At 33.9% G+C, this 13,969-nt stretch overlaps 1 long non-coding RNA gene across 2 annotated transcripts; it reads left to right on the top strand.

The window, feature by feature from the left end:
• The first annotated feature begins 1,630 nt into the window (after window positions 1-1,630).
• Window positions 1,631-13,369, top strand: LOC145953183 (uncharacterized). 2 transcript variants are annotated; one of them, XR_014430734.1, is made up of 5 exons: window positions 1,631-3,515; window positions 4,833-4,946; window positions 5,050-5,108; window positions 5,268-5,312; window positions 12,840-13,369. It is a non-coding gene; the product is annotated as an uncharacterized LOC145953183 (long non-coding RNA). The 2 variants fall into 2 exon arrangements; XR_014430733.1 differs by lacking the exon at window positions 4,833-4,946 and having other exon boundaries at window positions 1,652-3,515.
• Window positions 13,370-13,969: the final 600 nt, after the last annotated feature.

Below are 13,969 nucleotides of genomic sequence, written 5' to 3'. Positions count from 1 at the left end.
AAATAAGAGATCAAATCTCATTTAATTATTGATATTTGTATTAATAAATTATTTTCTCTTAATAGTATATAAATAGTATTATCTTATATAAGAAGTTGTATGTGCCACTTAAATAAATAAATAAGAAAATTAATACTCACTTAAAAATTTGAGAAGAGATATACGTATGACGTTATTGAGAAAAACTTCAAGAAGGGGTTAATGATTTTTTTTCTAGATTAAATCTTCTTTATTTAAAACTTAAAACATTAAAGTTAAAATAATTACACTAAATAATTATTTTTTTCCCTAATAACTGATTAATTTAAAAATATCTCTTTAAGTTGTAGTAATTTCTTAAATTTACATTTTATTGATTTCTGAATTTTATATTTAAGTAAATCAGTAAAATACAAAGTAACGAGTATAAATATGAGTATTTAAAACTTCAATGAATCTATATATAGAAAGTAGAGATAAAGACAGATAAAATGAATAGAAGAAAAATAGCTAAATATATAGTTGTTTGATTATCTATAGTAATAGATAAAGGGAAATATACGTCATCTTGTAACTGATTTTGTCTAAAAAATAATAGATAATCATACCCTTAACTAATTTTTATTTTATATATTCTAATTTTATTTGTAATAATATGATTATATATTTAAATAGTTTAATTTTAATAATTTTTTAAGTATATTTTTGCCTTTTCACTTAAAATATTTGAATTTCTACATTTTAATTTGAATTACTTTTTAAGTATATTTTTGTCTTTTTTCTCTTAAATTTTTGAATTTCTATATTTTAATTTTAATAATTTTTTATTTCTATTATTTATTAATTCTTTTATTTTTTAATGTTTTATAACATTATTAAAATTTTATAATTTTAATCTCTATAATTTTATCTTACTTTTTATTTTATAAATATAATTTGGATTATTCATTTTATAATTAAATTAATTTTTTAAAATTTTTTATGAGTTTACATTCTAAGAATGTATTGAAATCCCTTAATCTTTGATTATTAGATAGCAACAACATGGATATTCTGATTATTAGATATTATGTTATAATTCTACTGATCGTACTATATGTTATTTTTAAATTTGAACTCCTAAACTTTATTTGTTATGTATGACATTTTATTTTGTATGAATGAACTTGTTTTGATTTACATAATTATGATTGATTTAATATTTTAAATAGGATAAATATTTAATACAAATTTGAATTAAAAAAAAGATAATTTTTCACAGAATTTCCCACAGATTTCTCACGGATTTATCCGTGGGTAATTTCCCACGGACAAATCCGTGGAAAATTACTCACGGACAAATTCGTGGGAAATTACCCACGGAAAAATTCGTGGGAAATTACCCACGGATTAGTCCGTGGGAAATTACCCATAGATAAATCCGTGGGAAATTCGTGGAAAATTCTGTGAAAAATTATTTTTTTAAAATTCAAAATTGTATCAAATAATTATCTTATTTAAAGATATTAAATCAATCATAATTATGTAAATCAAAACAAGTTCATTCATACAAAATAAAATGTCATACATAACAAATAAAGTTTAGGAGTTCAAATTTAAAAATAACATATAGTACGATCAGTAGAATTAAAGATTGAGGGGTTTCAATACATTCTTAGAATGTAAACTCATAAAAAATTTAAAAAATTTAATTTAATTATAAAATGAATAATCCAAATTATATTTATAAAATAAAAAGTAAGATAAAATTATAGAGATTAAAATTATAAAATTTTAGTAATGTTATAAAACATTAAAAAAGAAAAGAATTAATAAATAATAGAAATAAAAAATTATTAAAATTAAAATATAGAAATTCAAAAATTTAAAACAAAAAGACAAAAATATACTTAAAAATAATTCAAATTAAAATATAGAAATTCAAATATTTTAAGTGAAAAGACAAAAATATACTTAAAAAATTATTAAAATTAAACTATTTAAATATATAATCATATTATTACAAATAAAATTAGAATATATAAAATAAAAATTAGTTAAGGGTATGATTATCTATTACTTTTTAGACAAAATTAATTACAAGATTACATATAACTTTATATTAAATGTAAATGTTGTAAATTCAACCGTTAAATTAAATATATTTTACTCTTAAATCATATATACAAAATGTTATATTAATCGAAGATAATTTCTTATAAAACAAAATTAAATATGTCGAAAAATTTATATTTTCAATAAGAAATTTTTTATAGGAAAAGCTATATTATTGATGAAATATTTCAGACAAGTTTATATTTGTCGAAAATGTAAGAACTAGTTTTAAATTTGATATGAAAATATTATGATATTATTAGATAAGATTTTAAGTTAGTATTTTATTAATAGTTGATAATTAAAAAATAAAACAAGGATAAATACATTTTTTGAATTTTATATGTTTGATTAAAGATAACTTACAATATAACTCTTGGTAAAGTTATTCCGCTCAATAACTCATGACGTGTGTTGAATTTTATCGATCCAATTAATTGTTAAATTAAAAGTTATTAAATTTTACTAATAATTAATATAAAAAATTAATTAGTTTTTGAATAAATTATTTGCTAATTAACAATATAATTGAAACATTAATTATTTTAAATTATTTAACTAAAATCTTATTGACAATTTACTATATGATCTTAATATTTTTGTATAACTAATATCTGGTTTTAAATTTGATATGAGAATATTATATATAATTAGATAAGATTTTAAGTTAGTATTTTATTAATAGTTGATAATTAGAAGAAAAAAAACAAGGATAAATACATTTTTTGAATTTTATATATTTGATTTAAGGTAAATAAATATATTAAATTAATTAATAATTTATTTAAAATATTAAAATTTAATTTATAAGTATGTAATAAATAAGTATTTATAATTTTATAAATTATATTATCACTACAAAAAATTATGTAGTTAGTGGGGGTTTTTTTCTGGCGGTTTCAAAAAACCGCCACAAAATATTATATTTCTGGCAGTTATTTTAACCGCCGCAAAAGAACAATATTTTCAGCGGTTTGAAACCGCCACAATATTTAAATACCTATTCCACATGCAACTAACTTAATTACAATATTTATTATTATTATTTTTAAATATATACAATTTAAATGGACGCTTCTCTTTTCTCTCAAACTTAATTACTATATTTATTATTATTATTATTTGGCGTTGAAGCAGCAAAGTCGCCTCTCTCTCTCTTCCACCACCAACCCCTTCTTCCTCTTTCTCTAATCGGAAGCTGAATCACTCAAATCTCCAAACACCTTCCTCTTCTAACCATCGTGGTGTTCTCTATCACTACTTCGACTCGTGGCAATGTGATTAGGGTTAGGGTTAGGGTAACTCTTTGCGGCTGTTGATTGATCATGTTGGTGTGTTCGTGTCGGAAGCTTTTGCTCAATTGATAATTTAGGGTTTCGGTTATCGACATGTCCGATCCTTCGAGGGCTCGCGTTACCATTACTCTTGGGCGTAGCGGTCAGGTAGTTTGCAATTTCATCTAATTCGAAATCTATATCGTTCTTGTTTCGCCTAGATTGTTGTTAATGCTCTCTATACAAGGAGCTTCTTTGTGTGTGTTTTCGCTACTTCGATTCTGTTCACTATTTTTTGGTTTCGACTTGTTTCTACTTGCTTCGTCAAATGGTTTTCTCGAAAGATATCAATGAAAATGATGTTTACCCTTTTTCGAAGTTTTTTGTTTGTTTTCCGATAAGTATGTTGATACAGAATGCTTTTGTTTGTTGTTGACATCTAGTTCTACATTCGGCATGACTTTGTGCTTGTACTAAGTTGTTTTGTTGAATTTATTTATTTGGAATAAAGGAATGCAGTTCAATTTTCAATTTCCCATCTTCTATTTAACACTTGAGTTTAGGTTGTGAAGAGGGATATATCTACTGTAGATTCTTCTTTCTCTTCTCTTCCGTTGACTGGTACTAAGCGGTCTGTGAGAGACAGAATTGGAAACAATGCGGATAGTTCTGCGTGGCATGGAAATGGACATGGCAGCAATAAACTGTATATCTGTGGTTCCTTTGTTATCTAGTTAACACTTGATTCTGTAATATCGTTTTGGCTATACCACAAGTTTAATGGAAATTTAACTTATTGGCATGAGTGTTCTTATAGTCAGAAAGATAAATGAATACATAAATTGAAAATTCTTTCAGCATTCAATTTTATATCAATAGCAATAACAGACAAATTATAATTTTCTTTGGGAGATTTAATACAATTACAAATTCATGATATTCCACTTTTGGATATGTTTTTGGGGGCTTGATATTTATAAATTCTGGGTGCTTATTGTGATAGGTTAGAAGCTCTCTTTTTGATGGTAATCCCAGTTTCTTATTAAAGACAAGTGCTTGAGTACCTGGTTTAGCTAGATTTGTAGATTTGGTGATGTTAGTTTGCTTGGTATAGTATGATAAATGTATAATTTGCACTGTCAATAATCAGAAAAACTAGAGTTTTTCCCGTGTTTGACTTAGAGTTTTTCCCGTCTCAAAGGCAGCCATTTACTCAAAGGTATAATAAGAATTTAGTTTAGGCTTTGTTTTAAAATGGTTTTTGAGAACTTTTTAGGTTTGTACCATAGTTATTAATTGTGTCTAGTATGCATTTTGGGAATTGTGTTTGTTTTGTAGTACCGGATAACCGGGAGAAGAAGAGAAACTTGGTTTCAGTCATTTTTAGCCGAAAAATTGGGATGTCCAATTTCTTAATACTACTTCTAGAGTTCTTATTCTTAATGTAATAAATCTGAATCAGGTGCCATTTTGTGACTTTTGTAGACTGACACAACTTCTGTGTTGTTAGAAGCCATTGGATATATAAGGTTCCTACAAGGTCAAATTGAGATGATGTTTTCCACAAATTATTTATACTACTGCAAGCAGTGAGAGCATGTAGTTAAAGTTTCATCAATATTTATATATGTTTTTCTCCCAAAACATTCTTCAGTTATGGGAGTTATAAAATTTTATTCCCTTTTTCCCTACTCGAATGCAGGCATTCAGCTCTCCTTGGACAATGCATCAAATTCAAAAAACATGAGGAATCAACAGTTTGTGAGTACCCATTTTCCAAAGTCTTTCTCTTTCTCTCGCAAAGACTTGACGCACTAGTTTGAACTGGACAAAAATGACCTATATTGTTTGTACTAGAATATAATTGAAGGGAATGTTTCTTCTTTTTTATTTATTTTTTATTTTTCACTTCAAACACAGGTATATGGAGAAAGAAATTCTGTTTTTCCAGAAGACCTGGGTCAGGTATGCTTTATCGAATCCTTGAAACTCTGTTTCCTGAGCCCTTGTTGTCCTGTTTTGTTAGAATTTATAGATTTACCAATTAATTTATGACAGCATAACATAATAAACTTTGATTTTGATTGTTGTTACTTTTAAAAATAATTTTTCATGATTTTCATTCCGTTTCAAGTTTATGTTTGGGAAAAGAAACAATGATGTTTGAATACCTGCTGTTATGAATTAGTTTGATTAAATTATCTTACAATAACACTTAGAATATCTGTTTAAGCTTTGCAAATTTCATGGTCATAAATATCTCGAATATCTACTTATTTTCTTGAGTTTGAGTAATACAAAAAGGGACATGTGTAGGTTGGATTTGCAGAAGTGGCCATTCTTTTACAAGCATGGTGGCACATTCCAATCAAATCTGATATGATGATCTGACAATTCCATGCCAATTTTGCATTGGTCTGATTATCATAGGTTCAGGGTATAATTGCTTGTCTCTTCATGTTGTAAGTTGTGAACTCTCGAGAATTTGTTTATTGAACCCAAGAATCAAGGTTAAACTAAATAATTGTGTAATGTTTGGTTTCGACATTTTGTTTGCTTGGGAGGGTACAGGTGGGAACATTACTTGACTTGCATTTATTATTGGTTGTCTAGTTCGTCATTCCCTACTAGCATTAGCTTAAATCGTCAGAAAATGTAATAAGTAAAAATAATATAATTTTGTGGCGGTCAAAAACCGCCAGAAAACCCTAAACAAGTCAAATAGAACTACAATTTTGTGGCAGTTTTATACCGCCAGAAAATTTCAAAGAAGTCAAACAAAAATGCATTTTATGGCGGTTTGAGCCGCCACAAAGAGATTGAATTTTCTGGCGCCCAAAAACCAGCGTTTACTAAATATCCACCGCAAACGGTTTTTAGCGACCGTAGATCCGGCGGTTATCAATGACGCCGGTAATGCGATTTGTGGCGGTTTTTAACCTCCAGAAACCACCAAAATAACCGTCGCAAATCACACATTTTTTTGTAGTGTATCATTATAAATTATAAAATTAAATAATTTAAATTATAATTTTAAATAAAAATAAGTAGATGTTAATTATAAAAGTAAGTACATATAAATAAATAATAATTAAATATATTATTATTATTATTAATTATTATTATTTGTAATATAAAATTATTATATATTATTATTAGAGTACAAATATGAGATTGTATATTTGAGGATGACTTAAATGAATTAATTTGTACAAGTTATACTGACAACATACATATACATTTCGGTAGCCTACTCATCAGAACTTCACAGTTAAGCGTGTTTGACCTGGAGTAGTACAAGGATGGATGACCTTCTGGGAAGTTTCCCAGAAATTGCACAAATAAGGATAAAACACACTAAACAATAAAATATTATGAAATATAACCCTTGAGAGGCCAAATATGAGGGTTGTTACATTAATAAATTTATTAAAATTAAAAAAAATTATAATTTTCACTTCAGGGTAATTTTCCACGGATATATCCGTGGGTAAATCCGTGGGTAATTACCCACGGATAAATCCGTAGGAAAATTCGTCGGAAAGTTACCCACGGATAAAAATCTGTCAATAAATATTTCAGACGAGCAATTTACCGACGGATTAGTGTCCGTCGGTAATCCGTCGGAAATGCACTATTACCCACGGAGTTTTGGTATTTCCCACAGATTCTGGCCGTCTGTAATAGCGAATTTTCTTGTAGTGGTGGTTAATGTATTTATCTACAAGTCATTCCTCCCGAGATTCCTCTCGGCCAAGGATGTGGCTTAATGTATTTATTTCAAGTCTTCCCTCCCGAGATTCCTCTCGGCCAAGGATGCGACTTAGTTTATTAAATTTACCAACAAGTCTTCCCTCCCGAGATTCTTCTCGGCCAATGATGTGGCTTAATGAATTTATTTACGAGTCTTCCCTCCTGAGATTCCTCTCGGCCAAGGATGTAGCTTAAATTTATTTACAAGTCTTCCTTCCCAAGATTCCTCTCAGCCAAGGATGTGGCTTAAATTTATTTTCAAGCCTTCCCTCTCAAGATTCCTCTCGGCCAAGGATGCAACTTGCTTAAAGGGTTAAAATTTCTAGTCTTACAATATTGGTTCATTCAAACTTGTAACAATACAACAAATTTAACAATGAACAGCAATCCTCAAAAGACATTTCATTAAAGGGGCTCTATTGGCCCAAATTACATGCATAACTAAAAAGCATTACAAAATAACAAGAAATAACTATTGTCACTTAAGACTCCGCTCGGCCTCTTCGTTGACTTGCATCTCCTCGGCAGGTTCCTCCTCCTTGAACACCGTCTCCTTGTTCACCGGACTTGACTCTCGGCGCGGCATAGGAGCTTCGGCGTCCGGTTGCTCATTAGGAGGAATTTGGGTCAAGTTGACAAATTCCCCCTGGAAGAAGTCTCTAGACATGTCAAAGAGGAAGTCGCGGGGAAACCTTCCAAAGTAGCAAGCTTGCTGAGCCGCTTGAGCAAAGCCGGTCTCATGCTACAAGAGAACCTTACTTCGAGCCCTTTCCTTGTAGGACCCGAAAGCCTTCTTCTTGGCCTCTAGCTCCCCACTCAGTCGATTCGCCTTCTTAGTCTCCGCCTTCAAGGAGTTCTCCAACCGTTGGACCTTCAACAGCAAGTCATCTCGCCCGGCCCCGGCGGTCCATCTCGGCCTCATACTTGGTGTTGCTGGTCTGGGCATCAATCAATGCAACCAGAGTCTCTTGCACAGACTTCTCGAATTCAACCAACTTCCTGCGAAGCTTGTCGGCCTCCGAGTTCGGCTCCATCAGAATGCTTTGAGCTAGAGCCAAAGCGCGGAGTTGAAGCTCACAAAAGTGACTCCACTTATGAGTAGAGTCCATACGGACGAGGCAGGCCTGCCTGTCCTCTGACGTCAAGTCTTAGCTCAAGAAATCCTAAGCGTTGACATTCAAAGCAAAGAAATTCATCCCCACAGTGATGGTCAGTAGCCTCTACTACTTTATCTGTCACGCTTTGTCCTCGACCCTCCCCTCATTGGCCTTTCTTTTTTCGGACTTAGGCCGGTGCAAATCCTTGGGACCCTTTCCCTTCCCCTTGACAGTCAGTCCGATCGCACCACCTTAGGGAGGGGGAACCGGGTTTTCATCGGACCGGCCTTCGATCACCACCCCCGCCATCATAGCACCGAAAACTCAGCCCTTGATCAGGTTGTGGATATCAAGATCATCACTCCCATAGCTCGTCATGATCCCTGCACACCATTAGTCAAAATCAATGACAACACGTAAATTTAAACAAGTAGGGAAGATGCTATACCGATCAAATCACTAGTTATCTCAGATGATTTAGGCAGTCGAACCAAGGCTCGGCATGACAAGGGCCGAGGCAATATTTCAAGGAAGCCCAGGTTAGTTTGCTCCTCTCGGGACATCCGTGAATTTGACACTATGTCATACTTCCTCGGCGCCTGAGTCCAATGTTAAGGGAATAGGGGCTTCCCCTTGGCATCAAAAAAGTATTTGTTCCCAGTGCTTGGCCAAATCATCACCTTGAGGAATCCCACTTTAAACCTCTTGTAGGATGATGTATACGGCTGCAACAAGCAATTGGCATTCCAAAACAAGGAAAGCCATTTCGCCTTCTTGTTCGGCCAGGTCAAATAGTAATAAAGGAAAGGAGTGGGGTTGGCTTGATGTTGAGGGACCAACACAACTGTTGGAACCCTTGCATGGCAGCCCAACTGTTGGGGTGAAGCTGCGTCGGCGCGACTTCATAAGCCGAAGGACACCCACGAAGAACTCGTCAAAGGGAGAGTCACTCCCAGGTCCCAAAACAAATAATCATATACATAAAAGTATTGATATTTACAGTTCCCTTGATCCAAAAAGACAAAATCAGGGTTCGGTCCCCTATTGTTCCGGCAAGGCTGAAAGAAGATGGGTGATGGCTCCTCTTTGGGCAGAAACTTCACAAACTTCTCAACAGAAACCAACAGAGATATAGAGTTCCTATCAGTATAACGAGAATATACGCTTCCCACCTCCCCATGCACCCACTTATAACCTGGTACTTCAATAGGAGGGAAACGACGAGATGTTGAACTGACCTTGTGCATGCACGGACGACCGTCGGACACAGAAACAGACGAAGACTCCTCCCCACTCTCAGTGCACTCGAACTCTTGGATGATTTCAACACTCCTTGAATCATTCGACTTTGAAGCCGAAGCACCAAACCGGGTAGAGGATGAACTTGATCCGGTCTTGGTAAAACTTGCCCTCGTACCCCTGGAGGAACCGGCCTGTACAACCCCAACATCTGTAACCCCTTCAGCATCGGCCATAGAAACGTACCTTAAATAAAGCTAGCTCGATCTCGGTTAGTAATAGTCTCGATCTGGAACGCTTAAGCTTGATCTTGGTATCAACCCAGAGTAATTAAACTACGTATGCGTGCATTGGTCCCCACCACACACCTATTTATAATACTCCTGAGATGAAGATATCAAATGACGCACCCCTAGAATCGTTGGATCAGATTGAACTAACAGTAAAAAAATTGACACCCCTTCAAATTACCTCTCTTAAATGCCCAATCATTACAACTAAAGGGACATGTTGACACCTCTTCAAATTCCTTTTGATGCCCAATCGTTACAAATGAAGCGTCATGTCTACCCTTTACGTCGCTTCGCTCCTCAAGGCTGGGGGGCTCGTGTACTGGGAAGATTCTATCAGCCACGTGATATGGCACGTGACGTCCTATCGGCCACCGAGACGACCGAGACAAAGGATGTTTATGCACTGGTCTCGGCCATCTCGGTCGCCAAGACAACTAGAATATAAGGACTTCCACAGTTGGATCGACACGGCTAACCAAACTTACGAGGCTATCGAAGGTTTGGCCAGGGCAACATAACCGGCTGGCTTGCCTGATGATGTCTCGACTCGGCAGAGACCGAGACCCGAAAGGACAGTCCTGGTCTTCACCCCTCGGCTCGGCCAATCCTGGACGACCTAACAACGATTAAGACAATAATCATGATTAACAAGGACAAACACGTAATTAAGGCATAATCAACCAATTAACATCATATTACCTATATTGGTAAGTGTTAAAGGAGACCCACCACGCTCAGGGCCCATCATAACTAGTATAAATAGGTCATATAAAACGAGGTATGTCGCTGTTCATTTATTATCATCGGGATTCGTGCTTGTCCTAACTTGAGTGTCAATGTGCCTTTTGCAGGTACCCTACCTCTCCGAAACATCCACCCGAAGCTCTCATTTGGTCCTCAAACTACTAGAAGATTACGAGTTTGCCCTTAAACAGGTACAATATTAATAGGAGGAAACTCTAGGCTGGTTTAACAAAAATGGTGCAGGATCATGTGGGTCCTTGGCTCATGGTGGGATTTTAATGCAGTTTTGGATGCCCATGAGAAGAGGGATAAAAATTTACCCAATAAGGTATCTTGTAGTGAGTTTTCAGCATGGTCTGATACAAATAATTTGCTTCATTTTCCTTTAGTGGAGGGTGAATTCACTTGATTTAATGGTAGACTTGGGACCAACTGTATTGATATGCGTTTGGATTATGCCATTTCTGATATGGAACGTTTAGATCATTGGGACCAAATTTCTTGTTGTCTCTTAGTAAGGAGTAAATTAGATCATCATCCATTACTAGTTTCACTTTCAAGGGGTCAGGGTGCTCGATCTTATTCTCCCTTTACTTTCCTTGATATTTGGAAAGATCACAAGGATTGTAGACAATTGATTATTGATATTTGGAGCTCACAAGTGCAGGGTTGTCCGATGTTCATCCTCAAATGCAAGCTTTAGCTTGTAAAGGAGGCTCTAAAGACTTGGTACAGGGAGGTCTTTGAAAATGTTCATGAGAGGTTCTGTAAAGTTGCTTGTGCTTTGGAAGCTTTACAAGGGTTCGATATTCAGGAGGATAGTTTAGAATGAGCTGCTCTCAGAATTACAGTAGGAACTATTTGTTGAGGAGTCCTATTGGAAGGAAAAGGCTTGTGTGAATTGGCACTCACAAGGAGACTGAAACAATAGATACTTTCACAAGCTGGTGCGGTATAGGCGCTCCATTAAATGTATTCATCATCAACTTCGATTGGATGATGCATGGTATAATTGAATCAAATGATGAAATTTGAAATGTGTTTCAGTATCTTTCAAACCTTTATGCTTAGGATAATATCAGGGTACCAAATAAATTGGTGCAATAGGTTGTTATACCAGCTTTGGTTTCTACACAAGATAATATTATGTTTACCAATGTTCCTACTCTTGATGAGGTCAAGTTTGCTGTTTTCTCTATGCTTAGCACTAACGTGGTTCGCTTCCTTATAGTTTTCAAGTTTACTCTTGGGCCAATCTTATGATTAAGAAACTAGAGGAGCTCATTCGAAACTTTATATGGTCTGGTAATCCATTTATTCAAAAATATGTCCCTATGTCTTGGAAAAAGGTTTGCCAACCTTTAGGTGAAGGTGGTCTCGAGCTCAGATTAATTCATTTCATAAATCATGCAACTTATCTTAAATAGGCTTGGGACTTTTTATATTCTGTGGATAATTGGGCCAACCTTATGTGTGCTAGATTTTTGCGTAGGGGTCATCCTACTATTATTTGTAAGTCCTCTTCTATTTGGTTTTCAATTCGGGATAATTGGTTCACTATTAAAGATAATACCATATAGATATTAAGTAATGGACATATCATTAATTTTTGGCTTGATAAATAATGTATGGAGTATTCTTTAGCGAATCTTCTTGATATTTCTAATTCTCAACAAACACATCTTTCAACTACTATTACGAATGTGGTGTTTAATGAAAGCTGGTGTATTCTCCTTGGTTTGTTTTCTTTATTATTTTAAAACCAAGCTAGATTATTTTTGCACTCCTTCGACATTACAGGATAAAGATAAACCAGTTTGAAAAATTTCTAATAATGGTTTTCTTAGTTATAAGGAGGCATATAACTTCATATAGCCTAAACTACAACTACAATCTTGGGCATCTATCATTTGGTCCACAACTATTCCTCCATCTAGATCTTGTCTTGTTTGATGGTTGATGCCTAATAAAGTCCCTATAGATGATAATTTGAGGTTAAGAGGTATCATGGTGGTATCTATGTATAGTGTTTGTGGTTTCATTGATGAGACTTTAGATCATTTTGTTTCTTTATTATCCTTTTATTGTTTCAATCTGGTCTTGGTGGCAAAATCTTATTAACCATCCCATTGATCATTCATCAATTTTTTCTTTAATGAGAACTTTATGTAGTCCTTGGTGTGGCCAAGTTAAAGATGTTTCATTTGTAACTTTTGTGCATATTATTTGGATAATTTGTCATTGTTGAAATTAGGTTCGTTTTAACAAAATTGTCATTTCAATTAAGTAAGCTATTGCGTTGGTTCAAACTGTTATTTCTTTATCAAGTACATTGATTACTAGTTGTGTATCTCATTCTTGGACAGATATTCATTTGCTTAAAGAGTTGTCATGCTTTATCAATTCTCCCAAGCCTCCTCAAATAACATAGGTTGATTGGTACCCTCCAACTAGGGAATATGTCAAGTGCAATATTGATGGGAAAATTGTTGGTTGTCTTGGGCATGCAACTAGTGGTGGTATTTTTCAAGACCATAGTGGAAGATTTTTGGGCGGGTTCTAATCTTATATTGGGATAAAGAATGATTTATATGCAGAAGTCGTTTTTCATTTATGGCTAAAATGTGATTCCCAACTTATGTTACGAGCATTGTCCAATGCAAATATTGTTCCATAGCAGCTTCATGGAAGATGAAATAGATGTCTTCATTTATTAACATTCATGTGTTTTTTCTCTTCTCATATTTTTCAAAGAAGGTAATCAATGTGCGGATAAGATGGCTAATTTTGGTCTTTCTTCTAAAATTGACTATGTTTGGTGGGACTCTCTTTCTACTTGTTCTAGGGAAGCATTTTTTAAGAATGAATATGGTTTATCCTTCCTTATGTTAGTTTATTTTGTGGCTTTTGGTCTAGTCTCTCCACTCTTATCTTCTTTCTTCTTTTGAATATATTTTATTAAGCATGTTGCAAATTATCAATAGTCTTTGGGGTACTAATATTGTTGGGATGTCTTGGATCTAGTCTATGGTCTAGTCATTGCATGTTTCACATTTTACTTCAAATATTAGTTGAGTTCAAATTATAAAATTTAGGAGAGGAAAAAAAACGTATCACAAGACAAACATTTGTTGTTTACAGATTGGGGGAACAGATACACCCAACTATAAGTAGGTGTCTATCTACTCGTATACCTTATACCCAATTATAATTATAGTTAAATAGTGGGCTTTTTGACCAAAGTGGGGTCGTTGATCAAGTTATTTACGTAAATGAGGCTGTTTTGAATTTATTTACGCCTTTGGGGCTGTTTACAACGGTGTCGCTATGGCCCATAGCGACACCCATGCCACGTGGCTTTTTTTTTTTTGGCGTAGGGATAGCTGGAATGAGCCACAACAGTGTCGCTATGGGCTGGACCAACACAGCTTGTGAGCCAACAAAGATGGTGTAGCCCATAACGACACCATTTAAGAAAAAAAATGAAAAAAACTAA

The sequence above is a fragment of the Cajanus cajan genome, chromosome 11 (genome assembly GCF_000230855.2).
Source record: "Cajanus cajan strain Asha chromosome 11, NIPB_CcT2T_4, whole genome shotgun sequence".
NCBI classification, from domain to species: domain Eukaryota; kingdom Viridiplantae; phylum Streptophyta; class Magnoliopsida; order Fabales; family Fabaceae; genus Cajanus; species Cajanus cajan.
The sequence above is the reverse complement of the archived record's forward strand: the minus strand, read 5'-3'. Positions and strand labels throughout refer to the sequence as shown.